The sequence below is a fragment of the Balaenoptera musculus genome, chromosome 15, assembly GCF_009873245.2.
Source record: "Balaenoptera musculus isolate JJ_BM4_2016_0621 chromosome 15, mBalMus1.pri.v3, whole genome shotgun sequence".
NCBI classification, from domain to species: Eukaryota; Metazoa; Chordata; class Mammalia; order Artiodactyla; family Balaenopteridae; genus Balaenoptera; species Balaenoptera musculus.
In genome coordinates this window covers 1,849,526-1,875,000 of record NC_045799.1, presented here as the reverse complement: position 1 = coordinate 1,875,000, position 25,475 = coordinate 1,849,526, and the positions used below count along the sequence as shown (strand labels likewise).

Here is a 25,475-nt window from a genome sequence, read left to right as displayed (position 1 = left end):
ACCTTCTTCGGACTGGTTGCTGGTGAGGTAACAGGACGGGGCTCTAGGAATCTTGTGCTCAGCCTGGAGCTGCTATCCTCCACCTGGGTGGGGTCCTCAGTTCCTGCAGAAGAACTGAAGACACTGTTACATATATGCCTTGAGCAGGAACCAGGATCCTGCTTTGATCTCTGCACTGTAGTGTGATTGTTCCCCCTTTGTTTCCGCATTCCCTTGCTTCCCTGGTTAGCAAGTGTTTGAATCTGCTCTTTGGTGTTCAGGAAGGTCTAGGAGACTGAAGCCTTTTTCCTGCAAGTAAGAAACAGGGGACACGGAAAGGCTTTTGTGACCAGGAGGGCCCCATAGGGTCCTGCTGAGTTTAAGTCACACAGAGCCACCCTCCTGCCTCAGTCCCCTGGGATGGGCGTTCACTTCCAGAGCCATCACCCGCCCTGGAGCGGCCTGCCTGGGAGGGTGAGATCACGGCGAAACGGAGGTGAGGGCTGGAGGGAGGCACTCAAGCATCGACCCCCCCAGCCGGGGCGCGGTTTCCCAGACTGAGCGTCCTCCAGGCCGATGGGCCAGGCCCAGGGCACAGCCCATGCCGATGGGGGTGCCGGTGACTCGGCTCTGGGGCCCCCACCGGCCCTCGAGGCCCTTGCCGCGTCGGACTGCCACTTGCCATTTACTTAAGATTTTCTCTAGTAGCTCATTTTCATTATAAATAAATTTATTCTAAAAGGAGGCTTTATTAGCTCACAATTGGAAAGCTGGAGGTATTTGTTACGACGGAAGTCGACTGTAAAACAAGCATAAAGCAGAGAAAACATAGCTCTTGGTAGTGGGGGGGACATGCAAGTGTTGACGTGTCTTAGGTACAGTGGAACCAGAAGCTTCCTCTCAAGTGTCATCAGGATTGAAAGCAAATTGGACAGGGAGTCAGGTTTTCATCGTGCGAGCCAGTTTTATTGAAGGCCTTGGGCTGTGCTCCCCAAAAGTCATCTCTAGTAGAAATTTGTCCATCTAACTCAGGGATTGTCAGATTTTTCTTTTTTTAACATCTTTATTGGAGTATAATTGCTTTACAACCGTGTGTTAGTTTCTGCTTTATAACAAAGTGAATCAGCTATACGTATACATATGTCCCCATATCTCCTCCCTCTTGCGTCTCCCTCCCACCCTCCCTATCCCACCCCTCTAGGTGGTCACAAAGCGCCGCGCTGATCTCCCTGTGCTATGCAGCTGCTTCCCACTAGCTATCTATTTTACATTTGGTAGTGTATATATGTCCATGCCATTCTCTCACTTCATCCCAGCTTACGCTTCCCCCTCCGCGTGTCAAGTCCATTCTCTACATCTGCGTCTTTTTTCCTGTCCTGCCCTGAGGTTCTTCAGAACCATTGGCAAACTTTTCTGTAAGGACCAGGTAGTAAATGTTTTAGGCTTTGTGAGCCTGCCAACTGGCCTCTGTTGAAAGTATTCTACTCTGCCTTTGTAGTGTGAAGGCGGCCCTCGGCAATATGTAGACCAACGGGCGTGGCTGGGTTCCAATAAAACTTTATTTACAAAAACAGGCGGTGGGCCCGATTTGACCCGCAAGCCAGATCCACCTCATTTCCCAAACTCCGGGAACGTCTGGCTGAGTCATCCTCACCAATACTCACGCTTGGCAGGAACCTTATAGTGATGGATGAGTTTGTAATGAGCCCTGAGGGGGCGTTTGCTCACTCACACACTCACACACGTGCATTTGGCAGGCATCTTACCGCCCCTGGGATATTCTGTCATCCTGGCTCTCAGAGCTTTCTCAGAGTTGATGATATGGGTACCGACACGAGGAATTTCCGTCCTCTGTGCCCAGTCACACCCAGGCCTGTGAAAGGTCCCAAAAGGGGAGAAGGCCACTGCGGGCAGAGCCCTTGTCCTGCAGGGGTTCCCGAGATCTGCTGGGTCGCTTGGTCCTGCCACGTCTGTCCTCTGCCGTGTGCTTTCAGCCTGGCCACTTCCGGCGGCCCCGAGGCAGAGAGGTCGGGTCTGGCAGTAGGAGAGGGGAGAGCCGGCTTCCCCCGACCAGCAGGTACTCGCCCCCACGGGCCTGTGGGCGTGTTGAGAGGGCACAGTCTTCTCACGAGACCACGGTGACGTCTGTGTGCCCTGATGGGGGACGTGCACAGCTGTGAAGCAGGGAAATGAGCCCCCTCCCCAGTGAACACAAACCTTGCAAAATCCGGCAGGAGAGCAGCGACGGCGGAGCTCTCGGGCCCCTGCACACGGGGCTCCTGAGGACCCTCCTTGCCAGGGATGTTTCTGAGCTGGGGCCGTGGGGACAGGCGGTGCGGGCGTGGCGTCAGGCGTGCGACGATCCACGTGCCGGAAGCCGGCAGCCGCTGCCCGGACTCACTGAGCGGCAGCCCCTCCTGTCTCCTGGTCCGCAGTGTTGCTGTGCTTTAGAGAGGCCGTGTCCTCTGCTCCTCGGACCCCCCGACGTGTCCGCAGCCCCCGGAGGGAGGCTACATCCCGGTGGACGTCTGCTCCCACGCGGACTGCAGGGAGGGCTGACGCTCTGACGGGCATTCCCACAATTTCGGAAACCTAACAGGACAGAGGTTTATTTCTTGCTCCGGGGAAGGTCATTTGGGGGCTATCACGCGGGGCGCCAGAGTGAGGAGCGCAGGATCGGCTGGGCCTGGACGCGGGAAACGCCATTCCCGCCTGAATTCCACTGGCCGAATTGCAGGGGACCCCGGGGAACGCGGCCCAGCTCTGTGCCCAGGAGGAGGGGTACGTGTGGGAAACGGCTGCGTGCTGCCCCAGTGGGTTTCCCCAGACGAGAAAGTGCGCGTCCTTTTGGCTCGAAGGGCCCCATTGCGCCAAGGAAGGGGGTGGTCTAGGTGAGCAATCAGACCTGACTCACCTGCCCTTCTCCAAGCCGGGTGTGTCTTTACCCCACTGTCCCGCTGTACTTGCTCCGTAGCACTTAGTACAGTCTGACGTCATGCCTGCTCTTTATGCATCCAAGGACAGGCCTCCTGAAGGCAGGGGCCCTGCCTGCATCTCTGTGCTGTAAACAGCAGGCACTACGTGTGTCGAATGAATGAATAAATGAATGAGGGAGGGAGTGATGGCAGCAGTCCCGATGGGGAACGCTGTCCCGGGCGCCCATGGGCTCACACAGCATGCTGGCCGTGGCATGTGGCATTTGGGGGCGGATCTTGGCACTGCTTCCCCCGGAGTCGGCCTCCAAGCTGAGCTGATCCTTATGGGGAGATGGTATCTCCAGCAAATGGAAAATGGAATCTCCATTACAGTTTCTGTAAAAGATTTGTTTTCCCAATGGATTCCAAGTCATTACGGGAGAACTCAGCCCAGAAAGTCACGCAGGCAGATGCACACACGCGTGTGCACACACCCCCTCCCACTTCACACGTGCACGCACACTCGTGTGCTCACCGTCTGCCCCCATACCCACCGTCGCTCCTCCTCCCCGCTTTCTCCCTTAAACTCTTACGGAGCACAGGCGAGGGTTTGGGGTGCTTTTCTACCCCACTTGTGTCTGCAGGAAGTCGATGAGTTTCCTGTCAGTGTTTTTTGGGGGTTGGGGGATTGCTGCCCCGAAAGAAGCCCAAATCACAGCAAGCGTGACTACAGCTTGATGCGAGTGGGAAGCTGAGCGTGGCGCTCTGGAGGTTCAGCTGGGATCAGCTGCAATTCTGTGCTCACCACGGCGTTTCCTTCTGATAAGATACGTTAAATGAAAAAGCAGGAGGGGTAGCAGCCGGCAGAATGTTCTTCCCAAAGAACCTCTGTTACTTACAGGCGTTTTCCTTGGAAAGTGTATCTTGTCTCTTCGTGAGCCTTCACTGGGCCACGCAGGGGGAACAGACCCTCGCTGAGCATTCGCTCCGCCCGGCCGAGGGGGCCCTGAGCAGGGCGAGGCGGCTATTGCTGGCAGGGCTGCCGGGAGCCGGGACATCCCTGGCGAGGCCAGTACGCACTCCCGGTGCCGCGCCCCCCAGAACAGAGCGCGCTCTCAGTGAAGTGGTGAGTGAGGAGATGCAGCCGCTTCACGGAGATAGCGCTCAGAAGACCCAGGCTGTCCTCTCAGAAGGGAGGAGGAACCAACTCACAGCCGCTAAGCTGATCCCCTGGGAAGCTGGGTAGAGGCTTTTCATTACGGGGGGATCACGGGGAATGGCAGGAGGGGACACCCGGCAAGGGTTAACAGGAGACCTTGCCGCTCCCAAATTCCAGCCCTGGGCTCTGGACAGAACAGTTTGGGGCCATCCATGGGTGCCAGGCACCGTGCAGTCACTGGGGACTCAGAAGGGACAGAACACAGAGCCCTTTTGTGGCCTCAAGAGCCACCAGGCATCAGCTTTCTGCCTGTCATCCAGAATTTGGTCCCTTCCCACCTCGGTTAGGATTCCTTCACATGTAGACTAGAGGAGGGTTTTAAAAAGACACTTGCTTTTCTAGCATGGATGTTAGGTTTGACTTCTGGCAAGATTCAGAATGAGAATCAAATCAAACTTTTAGAAAGAGGATGCATTTCTTAGCTGAGTCTAATAAAAATTCAGAATTTGTTAACTTGAGAGGTTCTCCAGGGCGACTGTAGAAATCCACTCCAGGTGATGAGGAGGGAGGTAATGCTCTTGGGAGACAAGTCCTTTAATTTTGGAAGTTGACATTTTAACAGACAAGAAGTCATGCAGACCCATCCTCAGGTCCCTGCCAGAGAGCCTGGCAAGGGAGCTCTAAATAGAAGACTCCGGAAGGAAGTCCTTACGTAATCGCTCAGCATGAAAGATGGCCACTTGGAAAAGGCGAGCAGGAGACCCTTTCTAGAGTAGGGAGCTCGAGAGCTCGGCGGCAGGTGGCTTGGAAAGGGTCGTAAAAATCAGCCCCTCACATCTGACAATCCAGATGATCTTGAACCAACTGAAGTCAAAAGTTTTCTTCACATTTTCTTGACAATTTCGTTCCCGTTTTGTGCATGCGCACCACATAGCCTCACATCCAACCACAAGTATTTATCGACCTTTTGTGTAAATGGAGGATGATCTGGGTTTGGGGGACAAGAGCTCAGGAGCTAATTTTGTGATGAAATGTGCCCTGGGCTGGGGTCTGCATTATGAGATGGGTGACAGGGAGATGGTGAGTGAGCCCGTATCTGGCCCAGGGTAGACTCTCCATAAATGTTCATCGGGTGTATAAATATATGTGATGGAGCTGGCTGAATTTTAACTCAGTGTTATCCTACAAAATGTTTGCTGGGTGACCTAGCAGTGTAATTGTCACTGAGTCCACCTAGGAACCTATTTTCTGGTACTCTGAAGGTGTCCATCCATGAGTGAATAACTGACATGGTCATTATGCACCTTCTCATGGAAGAAAGTGACCTTTCAAAGCACGATGTGTGTGTGTTGTTCCCCTTCCAGCACTTCCCCTTTGTCCCCAGGAGAAAACCTAACCCTGGAGCACATCACACGGGACCCCATGATCTGACTCTGCCCCTTGCTACGCCAGACTCCAGCCTTGCTGGGCTACTTGTAGCTTCCCGTCCTGATTACACCCTTGGTTACCTGGAGTCCTGTGTTTTCCCCCTGTACCTGACAACCCCCACCCTGGCTACTTCCTGCCTCCTTGAAGAATGCCCCACTTCTCAGGACCAACACGGGTCCTCCCCATTGCCTGCCATTGTGGCAGAGTTTTTGACACTGTTTTTTCAGTGATTATAGGTCTGTCTCCCCAGTAAATGTAAAGGTCCTTGAGGGATAGTTCACCTGTCAGGCACAGCAGCAGGGACAGAGTAGATGTCATTAAGTACTTATTGAGTGAATGAATGATACGACCATCATGCCCACCTATACTAGTCAGCCTTTCACAATCATTATGAAGATGGTTAGGTTAGATAAACAATCCTTGAAAATAATGAAATCAGAAGTTCTGTTTCTGGTAATGGTGGAGTAGTTTATATCAGACTAACACTCCTCAAATAACAATTATAAACTCTAGGGGAAATTCTTTGTTAAAAACTATTTGAAGTTACTTGAGAGTGATGAATAGTAGGCAGAAACTGTAGGGGACTCCACCCATGAAAAGAAAACAGCACTGGGTGAGACCTGTGTTTATATGGCTTTCCCTTTGAGAGCACCCCCCAATCCGTCCTTGCCTCAAAGTATGGCTAGATCTCACGAAGAAAACCAGTCCTACTGGCCAGAGGAGTTGGAAGATGGGGTTTAGAACTGACAAAGCAGCTGGAATGTGAGGGGATAAATCCTATAAAATACGTAGCCACAGATGGAGACTCCCAGATACACTTATAAGCTCTGTCCGGCTCCTTGGCTACCCCTTAAACTGTGCACGCACAAGGAGAACTCCAAAGAACCCAGAGAAAAGCAACAGCTAGAAGATTGAAAGCGCAGAGAAGAGACTTCAGCTGCTGCCTATGGCAAGGTAAACAGAGTTAAATTTCAGTCCAACCAAGTTAACAGCCTCCAGAGAAAGATAGCAGGACCAGATTCTCTGTACAGTATCATCTACAATGATTACAGTGATCAGTATACAAACAAAAATTACTAGACATGCAAAACAAAAAGGAAAATGTGACCCATAATTAGGCAAAAACGGCTCATAGAATCTAACCCTGAGGTTATCCAGATACTGGAATTAGCAGCAAGGCCTTTAAAATATCTCTTATAAATAGGCTCAAGGACTTAAAGGAAAATATGGTCAGAATGAATGAATACATCAAGAATCAGAGCAGGAAAATGGAAACTCTAAAAATAGAACCAAATTGGCATGGTAAAACTGAAGAGTATAATATCTCTAATGAAAAACGCACTGGATGGGCTTACAAGTAGATTGTAGAAGGCAGAAGAAAGGTCAGTGTGTCAATCGATAAAAATTATTTAGTCTGAAGAGTGGCAGGGGAGAGGATTGAAACACACAAGAGTTTCACTGGGGCAAAATTAAGTGGCCTAACGTGTGTAACTGGAGTCCCAAAAGGAGAAGAGAGATAATAAAATAGGGAAAAGGGTTGACATTTCCCCAAATTTGATGGAGAAACAAACTTATATATCCAAGAAATTCAGTGAATCTCAAGTAGGATAAATACAAACAAAACCATACCTTGATTATAGTCAAACTGCTGAAATTCTAAAACTAGAGAGAAAACCTTGAAAGCAGAGGAAAAATGCAGCACAAACAAAGGACCACAGTGGGAACAAGGGCTGGCTTCTCTTTAGAAGTGATAGAGGTCTCTGGGCAATGACATTTTCAAATTGCTGAATGAAAAGAAACTATCAACCAAGAATTCTGTATCCAGAAAAAAAAAATAATCCCTCAAAATTGAAGGTGAAATAAAGGCATTTCTGATCAACAAACTTAAGGAACTCATTAGCAGCAGGCCCACATTAAGTGGTAAAGGGTGTCCTTTTGGCTGAAAAGAAATGACACCAGTTGGAAATTCAGATCTACAGGAAGGGATGGAGAACACCGGAAAAGATAAATGTGTGGGTTAACATAAAAGACTGTATTTTTTTTTTCTCTTGACTTCTTTAAAATACAGCTGACCATTTAAAACAAAAGTATAGCACTGTATTGTTGGGTTTATAAGCCTTGCTTGTTGGGGGGCGCATTGTCTGATGCACACTGCAGTGTAACTGGGACTGGCCCCTCTGGCTGTACACCTCCCCCAGGTGCCTGCGGGCCCTCCCCCAGGTGCCTGCGGGCCCTCCCCCAGGTGGACGTTGCCCTCCTAAATTTCAGCGTACCTCCCTTTCAAGGAGTCGCCTGGGAGCAGGTTTCAGGCAGACGCAGCTGCTTTCTAAGAGGCAGAGGCTTCAGATGCTCCAATTCCTAACCTCTCTCGTGGATCTTTAAGGCCTGTTCTGCAAAGCCAGAAACGCGTGTGGGTGAGTGAAGAAGAAGAAGTGGATTTTCTCAGACAGAAGCCTCTGGGAAGAAACTGAGAGCGGGGCTTGCTCCAGGAGTTTGCTTGTGTCTGGGTTTTCTCCCCCATAGATAGATCTTAACAGATTGCAGAATGTCACCTCTGCCTTCAACCACACCGTCCACTGTTTGAGGGTCACTGGAACAGAAGGAACCAGAAACAATTGAGGAAGAGATTCCAGGGGCACCAACTCATCCCCACCAGAGACGTACCTCCTTGAGGAGGTTGCTCAAGTATTTGGAGAAGCATTTTCGTAGAAACAGCAGGACTCCTTCCCCAGTGAGGGGATGGGGGTGCCCATCACGTCACCTGCAGTGCAGGGTCCACCCCCTGCCCAGCCCCCTGTGGGGAGGGTCTGACACCATCAGCCCCCACGTGGGTGTCGGTTCTGAAAGTGCAGCCCAGCACGAACGTGCCATTGGGGGTCTTCCATGGCAGCCTCCAGGCTCCCTGGAATTATACACCCAGTCGAGACCGGCGGGGAGCGTGCATTGTCCTCGCAAAGCCAGAGGGACACGAAGAAAGCGTCATTGAACGACCTCAAGCCGCCTTGGGTTCTGTGATTTAATCAATCACAGCGGAAGAAACGTACAGATCCCTTTGTGTTTACACCGGTCCCTCATCTGAGCAGAAAATGTTCCCTTTCTTGAATCGCTTTAATGGCTATATTTATGCAGCTGAAAGTTCCTTAAGAAATGAAAGTAAAATCAAATTGCTGCAGATGCTCAGATAATTTATCAGAGAATATTCAATTAGAATATATTAATATTTAGATTCCATCATTAATTTAATATTCAGAAATTTAATTTAGTCGTTGAATCGCTGTAGCACCCTGGGTGGATGGGAGTTTAGGATGAGGGCTCCAAGCACCTGCCGAGCATGGTCAGCTCCCGGGGGCTCCCCCAAACCGTTTCCTGCCAGCCAGGGTTCTGCCTCGGCCCCAGGGCCTCGTGTCTGCAGACCAGACGTCGTCCCCAAGTGTGGGCACGATCCACGTGTATGGTTGGGACTCACCGTCGAGACCGGGGAGGAGGTTGGGCTGATCAGGGCTTGGAATATTCCATAACTCGGGGAGCAGTGCCCCATAATTGAGGGAGGACGTGTCTGTGAGGGTGAAACCTGCTTCTCCCCCACCCCCAGCCGGCAGGACTAGTTCATCGTTCTTTTACTCCCAGCTCACCTGCAGGACAATGTGGATGTTACCGGGGAAACCGACGTCTGTCCCCTCTGGTTCCCACACTGATGACTGTGGTCCTGGGACTGCTGCAGGGTGGGCCTGTGGCTAAACTTCAGAGGAGGTACAGGCTTTGGAGTACACCGGGGCGGGGTTGCCAGTGGCCCCTTCCAGGAAGGGGCACCCTTCGTTCCTTGGTGTGGCTGTCCTTCTCGTATTGAAATGATGACAGAAGGTCGTGGTGAAGGTCATCTGTTCATCGTCACATGTTCGTTAAGCTCTGCACGTACATACTGAGCACCCCCCTCGGCTGTTTCTAAAGGCTCAGAGGACGCACAAAGACACATCTGAGGCAGGAGAGAGCCCAGCGCTCCCAGAGTTTATGTTCGGGGAGAAAGATAAGCTACCGATGATTACGTATTAGGGACCAGGGGGTGTGGGGTGCAGGTGGAGTTCCCATCCACACGGTGGCCCAGAAGCCCTCCTCTTGGTGCGAGAGCAAAATGCAGTGCAGAAGACCATGGTGATACCGAGGGAAGAGCTTTCTAGGGCAGAGGGAACAGCAAATGCAAACGCTCAGAGTCTTGGAGAAAGAGCCAGGAGGTCAGAGTGGCTGAATGAGATGGCAGAGAGAGGGTGAGGGTGATGAGGTGGGAGAGCATCAGGGCCAGGGTCACGAGGTGCTTGCCCTTCAGGGGATGAGCTCCAGTTGTGCTGCAGTCCCCACCACCCCCTGATGCCCTCCCTCTCCCTGCATCCCGTAACTGGTTGGGCCCCATGGGCACGGGGCAGTGTCCCACTTTGGGCTGCACTGAGCAAGCTCTAAGAGAAACAAGCTCACAGACATCCCCCCAGCATGTTCCTGGGAAAGACAGGACGTGCTCCTGGGCACAGAGCATCAAGCAAGGGTGCGAGTAGAACACGGGGGCCGGGGGCCTTGACCTGTCCGGTGGGATTGTCAGGGTGAGGGCCCGGTTAGAGCGCTTGGATTCTGTTTCGGCTTCTCAGGAAGCCCGTGGGCCGTTCACAGTAGGTATGTCAGCAGGAGCGCCAGGGCCTGTTGCAGGAGAAACACCCCCAAATCTCAGTGCTAACTGCACAGCGGGCTGCTGGCCCTCCCGCCCTCCTTCCCCCCGGCACGGCTCCACAGTCCAGGCTGCTCCCACCTCCGGCACCTCCAGGGCAGGGCACAGCTTTGCCGGCGAGGTAAGCACCGGCCTTTAACGCAGCCACCTGGAAGTGACGTCACCGCCATGCCACGTCATTGGTCCAGGCAGGCCACGTGGCATGACCTGGCTGCCAGGGTGAGAGCGAGCATCTTCGCATGAGGAATATTGTGAAGAGAGCTGGGGCCAGGCCGCAGGGGTGAGGTGTGATGTGCTTCAGAGGACAAGAGCAGGACCAGCCCCAGCTGCCCTGCAAGGCCTCTTCGTGGTGTAGGGTCTGCTAGTTTCCACACGGCCATTCGGGCCAACCTGGGGAATGATGAGAGGCCGTGTCTGCTCCTGCGTTTGCGCTGCTTTGGGGCATCTGCTGCAGGATGACCCGATGCTCGTGACCCTCAGAGAATGAGGGGCTCCTTTGGTCGCTCTGCGTCCACCCCGCTGGCAGGGGCCCTGGAGCTTCCGATCTCAGTGCGCATGTGATATGAGAAGCAGCTGCAGGGTGACCACCAGAAGGACCACACCCCCGGGGTGGTCGCGGACCGAGGAGGGAGAAGGCACAGTGCAGCTTTCTTTGTCTGGGACGTCTCCAGGCTTGGGAGGGAACTGACAGCGGAGGACACCGCTGCAGACAGAAGCCATCTCTCTCAGGGTCGTCCAGGTGCCATAGCAGGTGCTCCCTGGACCCGAGAGGGAGAAGCCCTCGGGCCGTCTGCCTTCCTGAGAGGGCGACAGGAAACCCTCACCAGGCACCGCGGTCCTGCAGGAGGCCCACTCGTGTTCTGGTCCTTGCTGTTCCTGCTAATTACTTCCAAACCGCTGACATTTAATTTGAAGACTCTTTTTCTGAATTGAGCGGAACCAGGCCGGGGGCGCGGGGGGAGAGGGGGGGCATCTGTCTCCACAAAGCTCTCAGCTTGAGGACCTGACTTCCACTCACCAAACAGGGCACGGAGACACTGGCTCAAAGCAAAGCCAATCAGAACAGACAGCGTCCGGGGAGGGTCGTGCTTGGAGCTCGGGCTGCCTCTGAGCTACAGGAGACAGCAGCAAACAGCGCTGTGGTTCCAGCCGCCCCGGTGATGCCAGAGCAGTCAGACTTCCGTCTCCAGAGTTATTCTTTAAAATGACGCCCAAGAGACAGACTGTGTTGACGGCCCGGCTTGTGGCTGGACTGCTCTGGGCTTTGTTTGCTTCTGGCTACAGCTCCGTCCAAGAGCGGCTGGGTCTCAGGCCACTGCGGCCCCAGGCTCAGGGCCCTCTCTGTCTCAACCGTCAGGAAACGGCCTCAGAGCTGGGCTGTTTTAATCGAACCCGAGAGGCCTAAGAGGCATTTGCACCTGCACTTAGGTTTTCAGCCTGCTGGGCTGCTTGGCGATTGAGTAGGTGTTTGATTTGGACTTTGGGGCTTCGTGAGCTGTAAATGCTTATTAAGTCAAGAAGCTGATTTCGTTTTCCTGAAAAGTGGGGAGATAAAAACAGAAAAGCCCTGGAGCCTCAATGTCTGTTTGTTAAAAGCAAAATTAAGCAGACCAATAAGCAGCCTCTCGAAGAGGCCTGGACCCTCCAAGGCAACCCCCAGGCCCGGGGAGGGCGCCACCCCCCCGGACGAGGGGCAGCAGCTTCCCCACCCCACATGCCGCTACCTCTCCCTGTGCAGCGCATCACGAGGATGAAGTGGGGGCTCTACCTGACTCGTGGCTCAGGAACCGTCTACACACGTGAAAAAGACTAGGGAAGAGGGCACGGCTGCTGTGTCCCGTGTTTTCGGCGAAGAAGCCACGAGGACCGGCAATTTACACAGACCAGACCGGGACCCAGCGGGCTCCTCGGTCCCAGCGCCACCAGCGGGCCCAGGAGGCCCCGAGGCTCTGAGTGGGCAGCCGTGGGCCCCCAGGACACCCAGATGATGATGGATTCCCGTGTCACTCATAGCTTGGTCCACGCTTGGGCCCGGGAGCACTGAGCCCTTGTGCTACTGGTTCTATTAGTTTTGGTTTCTTCTGCTCCTAAGAGTGACAGGCAAGTGCCCCAGGCGTGTCCTGGCACACCAGCGGCCACTGGCCTGACTGGCCTGGCGTCTGGGCCTCCTCCCGATCCCCCATCAGAATGAAAAGGCTGAGGGGACCTGGCTGGCTGGTGTGAATGGCAGCTGCCCACAGGATAGGATGCACCCAACCCCACCCAGCCCAGCCCCCACCCGCTCCTCTGGACTCCACACTCAGCCTCCCCTAGTCCGGCAAAGCTGTGCACACGCAATGCACACACATGCACACACAGGCACGCACACAAACACCTGGATCTCCACGTTGGCCAGAGGACACTGTTTACCATACAGTCCTCAGCCTGTGGAGTAAGGGGTGATGCCATTTTACTCCCCAGGCAGGAACTGATGCCAGAGAGGTTGAGTGACTCGCCCACGGTCACACAGCCAGGAAACAGCAGAGCAGGACACCCACCCAGCCTGCCCCAGTGCAGGGACCTAAGTGATCAAAGCCCTTTCCTTCTGGCCTGTGGGCACGCCTTTCAGTGGCCCAGCCGACTTTGATGAACTGCTCTACAGCCCATGCTGCGATGCCGCACAGGGCAAATCCAGCTTGGGTTCTCCCCTTGGCTCTGTGTCCTGCAGCCCCCTGGGCCCACCTCAGACTCCCACCTCCCATTTCCCCGGAAGGAAAATCCTACAGAAACAGACAAGGTCCCCCTCGCCGTCTTCCTGGGCCCTGCAGGGCCTGGCTGGGGAGGGGAGGACGAAAGGGAGGAGGGGGTGGGATCCCATTACCACCCAGTCGGTCAGACCCAGGAGCGGTCGACCTGGAGAATGCAGCTTTAGTTACAGGCTGGGTCTCGGCGCCCAGGGAGCTTCAGCCTGTAGCTCACCCCACTGGTGGCTGGCATGTGAGAAGGAGAGAAGGACGGAAAAAAGAGAACCGCCGAGCAAGAGCTGTTTGCAGGGGCTTCTGCTAAAGTGGAAAATCTTCCACTTCATCGAGAGATTAAGCTTCATGCCACTTTCCCAATGGTGACAGAAGCGCCTGTTGGGTTTGCTGGGAGAGCGCCATATGGCGCTCAACTCAGCAGCTCCGTTAAGTGTCCCCAGTGTCGGAGGGGGGGCCCGCAGGCGTGAGCCACCCTCCCTCCTGGCTGCGCGGAAAGTGGGGCCCCAGCCCAGGGCCGAGGGGCGTGTGCTCTGTAGGCCGGTGACCGGGGGCCGGCAGGCCAGTCAGTGGGGGAGTCGCACGAGTCCCTCCACGCCACCGTGAGTTGAAGGGAAACTAATGTCACCACCGATTAGAAAGGTTCACGCCATCCTGTGTTTTTCCTGTGAAACACGGCAGAGCCTAGGGCGGGAAATGACCACGAAAGAGGCTAAAACATCACAGCAGAAAGGTAAACATTTGTCTTACAGCGGAATGTGTTTCTCCAGAGCCCAGGTTTTTAAATCAAGCAAGTTCTGGCTTATGTGGAGCTATGATTGTATTTAGAAATAATAATAATCATAACACACCTGGGAGCTGATAAAATGCCGGTGCCAGGCCTCTCAGAGCCCTGCTCTGATGGAGACAGGCCGGGTGGGATCCAAGACGAGCCCGCAGGTGGGAGGCTGGGGGCCAGGACGCAGACCTCCCATAGGGCCAACTGTGGACCCCACAGGCCCTCACACTCGGGATGCTGTTTTGCTAAAAGAAAAAAACAGGCTGGAAAGCGCAGCTCGAGGGTTGGGGAAACCAGTAAAACTTAGCCCGGCTGACCTGTCTCATTCAGAACCAGACGCTGAGGTGTGGCAGCCGCTTCATCGAAGTCAAGGACCCCTGGAGATTTCGCTGAGCTCTAGCCCTTCTTTTTTTTTTTTTTTTTTTTTAAAAGATGTCTTTAATTAAAATTCAAACAAATAAAGGGGAAACAATGGAATGGCAAAAAGTAATAAACTTAGAAGAAGGCAAGAAAGGAGACAAAAAGAAACTAGAAGAGGGTGGTACATAAGCACAAAAATACATGATTTTAAGCCAAAACAGATCAATAATTACAAAAGGTTGTCATTAAAAGTTACTTCTTTCGGTCAACCCCACTTATCAATGAGCCTTTGGTTCTGATTTATTTATTTATTTATTCTTCTATTTTCTGGCCTTTTTATTCTAGAGATATCTGGCAATGTAGCCCTTCTTAATGCAAATTTTAAAAGCTTTTAATGTACGTTAAATACATACCAGCTACTTGTCAGAGCTGTGGTTATGGAGGATTAATTTTATAGCTGCTATATTTCTGATCAACTGTTACATATAATTAGCCCCTATAAATGTTTCTAAATAATCAGATCATATTTGAATAGTTTAAATAAACTAAATGACTGTCTTACTGCTTCTATCAGGAAATCACGTTTAAATTGGGAAGTGCACAGAGGCAGGTCTGTGTGTCTGGCTGGTAATAAGTGTGGAGTTGGTTGACACCCAGCTGTTACTCTCCAGGGGAAAAAATGGTCAAATATGTTTCGGAACGTAAGAGGATTATTTTTTAAATTCCCATGAATATCAAGAGGATTCAAGCAAGCCATAAACGTTCCTGAGTCAAGATTCTCTAAAGGCTTGTGGGGACTTTGTGGGTCGACACTCATTCTCACGCTCAGCTTTCGCGGCTGGCACTTGTGCCCGGCAGCCCCGGGCCGAGTCCCAGTTTGCTGTGTGTGGCCCCTCGTGGTGCCCGGGGGCAGAGGCTGGCACGCGCCATCAGAAACGTGGAGGCCCCCCCCCCCGAGCCGGGACGAGCACGCTCCCTCGGGGGTCCCGCTGAGGGGTGGTAGCTGGGGTTTCTGCAGACGGGGCTGGGAGCTCAGCGAGAAGCTTCTGCCAGCACTGTCGCCCAGGTCCCTCGAGCGCCCTCCCCCTCCAGCCGCTCGCTCCGTCCGGGGGCCTCCTGGAGAGACCCTTGTGTGAGCGTCCTGTGCTCAGAGGGCCAGCGAACCATGACTCCGGTCAGGGATTTCCCAGGTAAACGCGGCTTCACCCGTTGTGGTCTGGTCCAGAGCTTCTTGTCTGTGGCTAGACACCATGGAGACTCTCCTGGGGCAGCCAAGCCGAGGGGCACTCGGGGGGTCAGCCTCGGGATCTGATCCAGCTCTGGCCCTTCGCAGCCGTGTCCCGGGGTGGGGAGCACGGCCTCCCTGGGCCTCAGCGTCCCCTGTAAAGCAGGACCCCTCTATGGGTCAGCGATGGTCCGTGTGAACTCTTGGCGCTGCGTCAGCACCTCCGATGGAAGGAGTGCTGGGCCCCTCATCTTCCCGCATCCTCTGCAGGCTCAGGGAGAATCCTGGCCTTTTCCACCTTTCTGGAGGTGCCTGCATCCTCGGCTCGTGCGTGGCCCTCCTCCGTCCCCCAAGGCCAGCAACGCAGCGTATGCCCCTTGCTGCTGCCTCTCTCAAATCCCCTTTCTTCGGTCGTGTTAAGGACCCTTAGGGCCTGCCTGGCTAATCCAGGATCATCTCCCAGCCCAAGAGCCTGAACGTAATCACGTCTGCAAACTCTTTTTTGTCCTGTAAGGTGACATTCATGGGTCCCAGGGATTAGGACCTGGATGTCTTTGAATAGAACACCTGGTCCTGTTCAGCTGGTCAAAGGCCCAAAGTAGGATGCTGGGGGGCCCCTGTAGCTGGAGTGAAATGGAGGTTCCGTCTGGTCTCCGCCCCTTCCCGCGATGCTCTTCACCTGCTCTCCCAGAAACAAGGAAGCTCACAACATCTCACCTTTACTAGCCTCCCTAGGAGCCGAACCCATGTGACACCACCCCTGCTCTATTCAACCCCTGAGCCCTGGAGAAGTGTACTCTGACCCACCTCTGTTCCCAGCCGAAGCAACAGGCTCAGAGAGGCCAGGGTTCTCACTGGAGGTCACACAGCTCGAAGCACAGAGCTGGGCTTTGAATCCACAAAGTCTGTCTGAAGAGCTCCCCCGTCATGCCTGGCAAAGTGTGCGGGGAGCCCAGAGCCCCCAGGTCCGGGGGGTGCCCCATCATCCCTGTTTTCACCATCTCCGAGTTAGCAGTAAAGAAATGCATTTCTTCTGCAGGATATTTCTTTGAAGGAAAACTTATTTGGGGAAAGAAAAACAAGCTTCTCTGTTGGAGGGAATAAAACATGGGAATCTATGCTTGTGTTTTTCACTTGCTGTTTCAAGCTAATCAGCTTGAAACCAGCTCCAGGACGGCTGCAAACAAAGACAGTGACTGAGTCCCCGGGGCAGTGAGGAGCTGAGGACCTGCTAAGCAGAGACGCCCGTGTGGGTGGGGCAGGTGACCTGAGGGGCGCAGGGGAACCGGAGTCTGCCCTCCACTGGCCCCTAAGCGTCATTACTGGGGTGGCCGGTAGGGGTGCACCCTGTGTGCTTCAGGCTGGGTCCTGCACTCCCCTCCCGTCTTCCTTTGCACAATGCCCACAGCCTGAGTCTGGCTCGGGTGTTTCTCTCTCGTCCTCCGTCGGGGCGGGTGTGGGTCCTCGCAAGTGGCAGGTGGGGCGGAGGGTCTGTGTTTGCGTTGTCACTGCTGGAATCCGACTCGCTCTGGACGGCAAGGAGCCTCCTCTTGTCTCCACGCCCCCCTCCTCGCCCATGCCCCGCAGGCTTCGCATGACCACCTGCTAATTAACCAGCCGTCCGTGAGCCGTCCCGTCTCTTCAGTGAGGTGTCCGATGCATCCACCCACATCCGTGTGTCCGTGAAGCGCTGCAGGGTCCCCCTGGGTGGCCCCACAGGCTCTGACCTCCCGATGCTTTGGACCAGCAAGGAGCTCGCTCGCGGTACTTGGCATGCCGGAGGCGATCTGTCCAGCCAGCGATTACCGGTGCCCACTGAGAGGGACACGCAGCCAGAAAGTCTGTCCAAACCAATTTCCCCAGGCTGCTTATTTCAAAGTCTGAAAATCCCTAATTCCGGGAGGCAGGCGGTATTTAAATTTAAGCTCAGTTCCCGAATGAGATCTTTGCGTTCACCTGTTCAACTTTATTTGGAAATACAAAACGGTAACTTGATTACATGTTAAGGTGGCTTTGGCCAGGGGATTGTAGCCGAAATCTCTGTTCCTCTGAGCTTATCCCCCGATGATGGAATCCATCCAAATTAGGAACTCGGTTCTTCTGCCGCTAGAGAAGCATGGGCCAGGCTCAACCCGGGCGTTCTGCAGGCGGGGCATGCTGGGGCACTGTGGTTTCACAGGGTGTCATCTGTGGTCCTAGGAGGGGGACACGGCAGCTCCTTGCTTGGCCACAGAGGAAGGGCCATCTGTAGAAACTTTAGTCTCGTATTTCCCAGCCTCCCATCAAGGAGGGAGGATTATTAAACTGTCCAAATGAAAATCCGTTACAAGAGAAGCTGCCATTTCCAGAGGTTCTGCAGCTTAGAACACCCAAAGCTGAAAACACACAACCACTCGGAGATGGGCCACGTGCAAAAGAGCAGCCCCACAAGCCACGCAGCGTAATGCCCGTCCCTCTGTCTGTCCGGTGGCCCCAGGAGGCACAGCAGACGCTGTACAGCTAATGGATTGTAAACAAGTTAAACTTTCTGTTTTCTGCATGAGTCTCTTGTCAGGGAAGTTGCCAAACCTGAGAATTATCTTGCCAAAAAAAGGTGCATGTTCTCCAAGTAGGCTTGTTTTCTGTAAGGGGTGGAGGGATGATTGAAAACAGATACCAAGCTGGGGAGACATCGTTCAGGCCGTGAAAAGCACAGCTCGCCAGCTGTCCAGGCTGCTGTTCAGGTGGTCTGAGAGGGGCCGTGCTGAGGACCGGACAGAACTGGTATTTCCTCGAGCCCCCGCTGGAGGCCCGCGCTGCAGAGACGCCTCCCGTGAACAGTCCCTCTAGTCTGGGCTGCCCTGTGCACGTGAGGAAGCAGGACGGGGCAGGCAGCAGAGAATGGAGAGCAGAGGGTCCCTGCAGGCCCCCCCCGACACCCCACCCTCTGCGTGCCGGCCTCTGTTCTGGCCTCCAGCCTCACACCTGCCGCCGACTCCAGTGGAGAGGTGAGTTGCACCCAGTGGGCAGCTCTCCCTTCTCTTCCTGAAAGTGCTTGGTGCGCCTTCCTTCCTGAAGCCCCCAGACCCTGCCTCTCCTGATGTGCGTGTCCTAGGCTAGCCTCCCTCCTGTCTCCTGCTTGGACCCGCCCACCGCTCACCCGGAGGCTAGTTCAGCTTTTGGTGTGTCGGGCTTGAGTTGGGTGGCCCAGCGTGGGGACCCAGCAGATGGGCAGCGGCAGCAGACTCAGAAGCTCAGGGCGAGGTCTGAGCGGTGGGGGGCCACGTGGAAGCCGCTACCACCCAAGTACAGAACCACAAGGGCAGAGGTCTGGAGCAGAAGAGTCAGGGCTCCACCTGCAAGTGGCAGAAGCCAAGTCTCACGTTTAGGGCGCACGAAGTGGAATGAGGTGGGTCAGCTTCAGGCACGGCAGGATCTAGGCGCTCAGGCGACGTCTGTGACATCAGGTGGCTTTCTCCTCATCCCGTGGCTCTGCCATCCTTGACGTTAGCCCACCTCGGCAGGGCCCCCCAACCCCAAGGCCCCGAGCAGCACAGAGCTCACACACCCACCGCAGTCCCCAGTTCTGTGGAAGGAGAGAGTCTCTCCTCCCAGTGGCTCCAGGAGCAACCCATGTCTCTGATTGGCTCATGCATCTGCCTGGCGAGGAGGCAGGAGGACGCAAGAAAGCCCCTGGGCAGAGGGACCAGCGCCCTGGACAAGCCACCCGAGGGTGCATGTGCTGGGGGAGGGGCGCCGTGGGGGGAAGGGGGCAGAGGGAGCAGAGATGAGGCCAAGGGGAGGGGGGTGGGGCTGGATGGGGGGACCCACGGGGTCAGGTGATTTCAAGGAGCTGCAGCTGGATCCTAGAAGCAGCAGGGAGGCCGCTGGGCGGCGTGGGCCTAACTGCCCTGTGACCCGCCCCATAGACTCTGGTCCCGGGGCAGCCGGAGCCCTGGGGGGTTTTAGAAGCTGCCCAGGTGACTCCGGTGGGCCGCCAGGGCTGCCCCAGCTCCTGCAGACTGAGCTGTGTCCCCGAGTAAGACGTGGGTGGGTGCCGGGGAGCTCCCCGCCCCCCGACCTCCTGTCATCGTGCCGGAGGCAGGGTTCCCATCACTGGGTGGGGTTTTCACGAGCGGGGGCAGTGAAGGCCTGTGGCCAGGCCCCCTGGGACGTGCAGGACCCACCCCACGCGGAGGAGAGAACTCTCCCAGGGGAAACCCGCAGGACTCCAGCAGGGACTCCCAGCCGTTTGGTTTGTTACTCACATTGGAAAAGAAAGGCTGACAGTCCCTGACAGCGTTTTCCCAGGAAGCAGCCGTTCTGTAAATGAAGGGAAGGCCTTCCCGGGGCAGAGCTCCACACCCCTTCGCCACCATCCTCAGCCTCAGGCCCTGGGGCGGGCGGGCGGGGCGGGGACGGAGGGCGGGCAGGACGCTCCGTGTCCAGAACACCCACCCGGAACCAGCGCCGTGCAGGGCCCTCTCCAGGGGTCACTGCAACAGTTCTTTCGAAGACCCCAGGAGGGGGGCATCCTCATTCCCTTCCCAGGGCTGAGGAGTGCACCCCGAGGTCTCATTGCCCAGGACAGAGACCCAGACTCCACCTTCCACCCACGGTTTAGAAAAGTGCGAGGATGGGCTGCACCCCTGAAGTCAGGCACCAGAGCCCTCACCTCACGGACCTGTACCCCCAAGGACTTAGGAGGTGCTTCTGCTGCCATGAAAACCATAATGCAGGGTGGGGGGCAATTCCACACCCATTTGAGGGTCTGAGGGAAGTTCCAGACCCTTTCCCCAGAGAAATGCACACACGTGCACAGGCACATACATACACACGCACGCAAGCGCACACACACGGGCACCACAGCAGAGCCGCGGGAGGCTCCTGTGGGTGCTGGGCGCTGTAGCAGCGTCTGGACGCAGGCCAGGCCGGCCGTGAGGGCTGCTGGAGAAAACCACTGCGCTGCCTGTCCCTCCGGCGGCTCTTTAATTCCTGGGGTGAGGGTCGAGGGAATGAAAGGCAGGCCCCTCGTCTCCGCGGCAGAGCTGCGGGGTGCCCGTTTCAGCCACACGCGTGTACAGCGCCTCTCTGCGTCAGGCTCCACGAGGCCAGGCAGGGTGGTGGAGCGGCCGTGTGCCACCCACTCCCGTCCCTGAGAGCGATGCAGGGGCCACACTGGCCCCGAGGGCGTAGTTAAGTGCCATCTTCCACCAGGTGACACCCGATGCCCGGGACAGAGAGCATCGGGGCTTCTTGAACCCAGAACCACACTTTCAAGGGGGGGAGATCTTATTTTAACTACCAAGAAGCCCTCTAATAACGGGTTGCTAAGAAACCACCACAGCAGGTGATTCTGAAAACGGAGGAGACGTTCGGTTCCTTATCTATGGGTTTCCGGGGCCGTGGAAACACTCCCCACCAACACACACACACACACACAAACACATACACACACACACACCCCACACATACACATACACACCCACCCACACACAGACACACACACACCACACACACACAGACACACACACACCACACACACAGACACACACACCACACACACACAGACACACACAGAGACACACAGACACACACACCACCCACACACACACACACACACAGACACACACACAGACACACACCCTACACACAGACACACACACCCCGCACACACACCACACACACACACACCAGACCACACACAGAACACACCTACACACAGACAGCACACACCACACACACACCCCATGCACACACATACACACCCCACACACACAGACACACCCACATGCACACACACCCACACGCCACAACACACCGCACACACATAACACACACACACCACACACACCCCGCACACACACACAGACATGCACGCACACACAGACCCACACCACACCACACACCCCCGCACAAACACACAGACACACACACACCCGCACACAGACACCACACACACACGCACACACACAGACACACAGACGCGCACGCACACACACGCACACACACAGACACATGCACACACAGACACACACCATACACGCATACACACACACACACACACACCCGCCCAGCTGAAGCACTGCTGGGTGTGTTTGAGTAGCTCTGTGATGGCCCAGGATGTGCCTGGTTTGATCTCCAGGCTGAGAATTGGCTTGGTGGGGAGAAGCCGCCTCGGGGAAGAAGCTGGTTATGTTGGCAGAAACAGTGGGTGTCGTTAAGGCCACAGTCGCTGTATTCCAGAACCGCAGGGGGGGCCAGGGTCACTCTGCCCAGCTGGTGTCTTTGAGGGAGTTGGGGGGGTCTTAAAACAGTCAGGCTGTTGACAAGGATTTTCTGTGCTGTAGACTCGACTCCAGGCCTCTGATGACAGGGTGTCGGGGTCAGGGTACCAGCGTGTCCGAGTTTGAGGCTATTCAGGCTAAACTGATTGGCTCCAGAAGCTCCCGTCCGCCCCCTCTGCTCCCCGCAGGGAGCCCGAGGTCCCTGGGCCCCTGCCTGTGGTTTGGCATCTTCGCCATCCGGGAGGGAAGGTGGCCACAGGCAAGTCTTGCACGCTGTGATATTTGTGTGAAGTAGCCACACAGTAATGACCTAAACAGTGTTCAGGAAAATAAACAGAAGCAAGAGGACAAGACGCGATGAGAAATTACTGAGAGCTCTTCAGGCTCAAACGACACGACGGAACAAACCGGGAAAGTGTCTTGTATCAAGAGAATGACCAGATATCCAGGGATTTTGCACATAGCACTTTATCAACCCCCAGGATGTCTGGAGTTGCTCAGTAAAGCCAGAAAGCTCACAGCCAGTAATGTCATCTGTCATTAGGTTAAATCACATCCACCCAGTGGTGGGCTGGCGGGCATGGCGGGAGGCAGGCGCGGGGCACTCCAGAACCATGCTGGGTGGAGTGGGCTGTGCTGGGCGGGGCAGGACCCCAGGGTGAAACAGGCCGGTCAGCCAGTGAGCCCCGATGCAGACAGGAGCGCGCCCGAGACTGGCAAAGGCCGTGAGACGTACTCCTGCCGTGTCTAAGGCGCCGGGAGACCACCTGTGGCCGCACACTGGTCGTGGCTGCGGTGGCTTGGGAACCTTGCCCAGACGGCTAAGGGAACGGGTGCCACCGTGCGGGCAGGGCGGCGAGGGCACTCACCCCGCAGAGCCCTGGGTCACGAACGCTGTGTCTCCGCCGGTCACCCGGGAGTCTGCACTTCCAGAATCGTGACTCTGATTTCGCACCTAATGGGTACATCTGTTTTCTTGGCCTTGTTTCAAATGCAGCAATGCCAGCTGCAAAAAATACAGCTAAGGCTCCGTGCAAAGACACATTTATAGCCACTGTACCCAGTAGTGAGAGAAAAAGCCCCCATTTAGACCTCATTTTGAGACCATGGGCGCATTAAGGAGCAGCTCTAGATCTTAATGATGTGTGGGGTTTTCTCCGGTCCCGGCTTTGCCCCTCCTAGAGCTCACGCGTCTTGGAACATTAAGGGGATACGTGCAGAATTCATTCCTAATGTGATTTGAAACAGAAGAGCAAGCGGCTCGGTGCCTCAGAGCAGCTTCTCAGTTACCACTCCTCACTCCTGATGTTTGGAGCCTACTGTTTGCCTCTGAAGTGTGAGCTGCCGTCCTGCGGCTTCCCTGTTTGCCGTCAGCCTGCGAGCCGCAGGGTCGAGACAGCCAGGGAACGCGCGAGGTCTTTCACGACTCACCTTCACGCCTTCTGCCTCTGGTCAGATACCACGTATGCTGCTGTTTTCCTGATGGTGTTACTTAAATCAACTCACTTGTCATATGAAATAAGTTTATTTTAAAGGACACTTTATGTAACCATTGTCTAATGAAAAGCCCCCATCACTAGGCCCAAGGAGAACAGACCCCCCCCAAAAAATGGCAGCAAAATGATGTTATTGTTTAAAGGCAGTGTTTGTCCATCCACCACCGAAAACCGTCTCCAGCCCCAGCAGGGAGGCACCGCCACCACTTGGGAGATGCCAGGGTCAGGGAGGGCAGCCGTGTGGTGAGTGGTCCTGCCGGCTTGAGACCTTTAGCTTGGGGTGAATATGTATGATCGATTCCACCAAATGAGGCTTCTCCCTTTTCTTCGACTGTGCAGAAGTGTTTCTAAGAATGATGTGCTGTCATCACCAGCCCGTCTTTCCAGGGATGTCGGGCTGGACGAACAATGGGTGTGATATGTCAGCACGGCTCAGAAATCAAATTAATCTAGGGTCTTCAGTGTTGTGGTGAATTGTAAATGACACCCAGGAAGACACCCTTACCTGTCATCTTCACCGTTTACATAACTAAGGCCGATCCCCAACTCAGAGGCACCTGGAAACGAGGGACCTCTTCTCAGCGATCAAGGTCCCCGGGTGCCGATGACTGAGTGTGATTGTATCCGTGCGTCCGTGACACCAGGACTAATTAGCATTCGCACAGAGGAAGAGAGGCAGAAGCTGGTGCGCGCAGAGGTGTAGCCCAATCCAGTTGGAGGTGACGCGTGAGGAGGCCAGAGAGGGAACTCGTGCTTTAATGCGTGAGGACTTGCGACAGAAAGCAGGCCTTCTCTGACCTTGTGTTCTTGTGTTGTGTTGTGTCTTGTGTTCTTCATGGCTGGGTTCCTCGGGGACAAAGGCAGAACCTTGAACGCAAACGTTACAACCAACACACAAGACAGACAGGCGTCCAGGGGGCAAGGGCAGTGATGCTGGAGGGCAGCAATGGGGAGCCTTCGACTGAACCCGGGGGCCGAGGGGAGGCGTGTGGACGTTGTCCCACATCTGGCGGGGTCTGTGGGGATTTTATGAGGGGAGGGAGACCAGGTGGGTTTTATCTGAAAAAACCATAGTGTCTCTTGCAGCAATGTTTTTGCACAACCCTGGGGACTGCTGCTTGTGCCTGGGGGCTTGCAGGGATGGGCCTCCACCCTCCAGCAGGGTCTCCGGACAGAAGCAGAGAAGCAGAAGGGCGGCCAAGACCAGTCGCTAACGGCCCCTGACCAAGCAAGATGCGAGCTGAGCCCAGGGAAGGGGAGAGGACAGCAGATGCAGAGATGTGAGGAGAGGATTCAGGCCTGATTGAAATCCACCCATCGTCACGGGCCTGCAGGGGAGGCCGTGTTGTAGCTGTTACTATTATATCATCATTCTGGCCCCTATGTGTACTGTAGTGGTTTGGCTTGCAGTTCCCAGTATTCTTCTTTTTTTGTTGTTGGCTGCGTTGTGTCTTCGTTGCTGCACGCGGGCTTCCTCTAGTTGCGGGGAGCGGGGGCTACTCTTCGTTGCGGTGCGCGGGCTTCTTATTGCGGTGGCTTCTCTTGTTGTGGAGCACGGGCTCTAGGCGTGCGGGCTCAGTAGTTGTGGCTCGCGGGCTTAGTTGCTCCGCGGCATGTGGGATCTTCCCGGACCAGGGCTTGAACCCGTGTCCCTTGCATTGGCAGGCGGATTCTTAACCACTGCGCCACCAGGGAAGCCCCCCAGTATTCTTTCCAACAAAAACTGACTCCGGTCAAGGGTGGAGGGTGAGGGGAAGTGTAATTAGTGTTTAGTGGGTACAGAGTTTCAGTTTTGCAAGGTGGGAATGTTCTAGAGATCTACTGCACAACAGTGCAAATGTGCGTAACACACTTTTACGTAAACTATACACGTAAAAATGGTGAAGATGGTGGATTTAACATAGTGTGTTTTTTACCACAATAAGAGAGAATTGCTGTGCAAAGCAATAAAATAAAATGAAATCTAAAAACCCCTAATTAAAAAAAAAAAAAAAAGAATTTGTCTTTTCAATAGAAACGCTGAGCCAGATTCAAAGCTCTCTCTTTAACTTGGCGAGTTTTTCTAGAATATATTTCACCATAACTCTGAACTGTAGTGACACTGAAACGTTATGTTCCTACTTTCTCTCAAAACCCATTTTTTAAGTGAAATTAAATTACACCCCACAATCCCACTACTCGAGGTCCGAATCAAATAGAAATTGAATACAACCTGCCCCGGGGCATGTGCCTGGCCTGGATTCTCAGACCCAATTTGTGACCCCCTCTGTTCACTCAATGGGCGTTGTCAGGAATCATAAAAACCGAGCCACTCCTGCTGGAGATCAGAGTCTCTGTGCGTCCCCCCGGGGCTCCCTTCCGCACCCCCATCCCCTTCTCCTCCATCTCTGCCAAGCCCCCTCCCCAGGCCCCTGCCAACCCCA

General features: G+C 54.8%; 1 protein-coding gene across 1 annotated transcript in view; it reads left to right on the top strand.

Annotated features, from left to right (window-relative positions):
- CDH4 (cadherin 4) overlaps positions 1-25,475 on the top strand; it is a 566,254-nt gene that overhangs the window by 428,775 nt on the left and 112,004 nt on the right. The window lies entirely within an intron of this gene.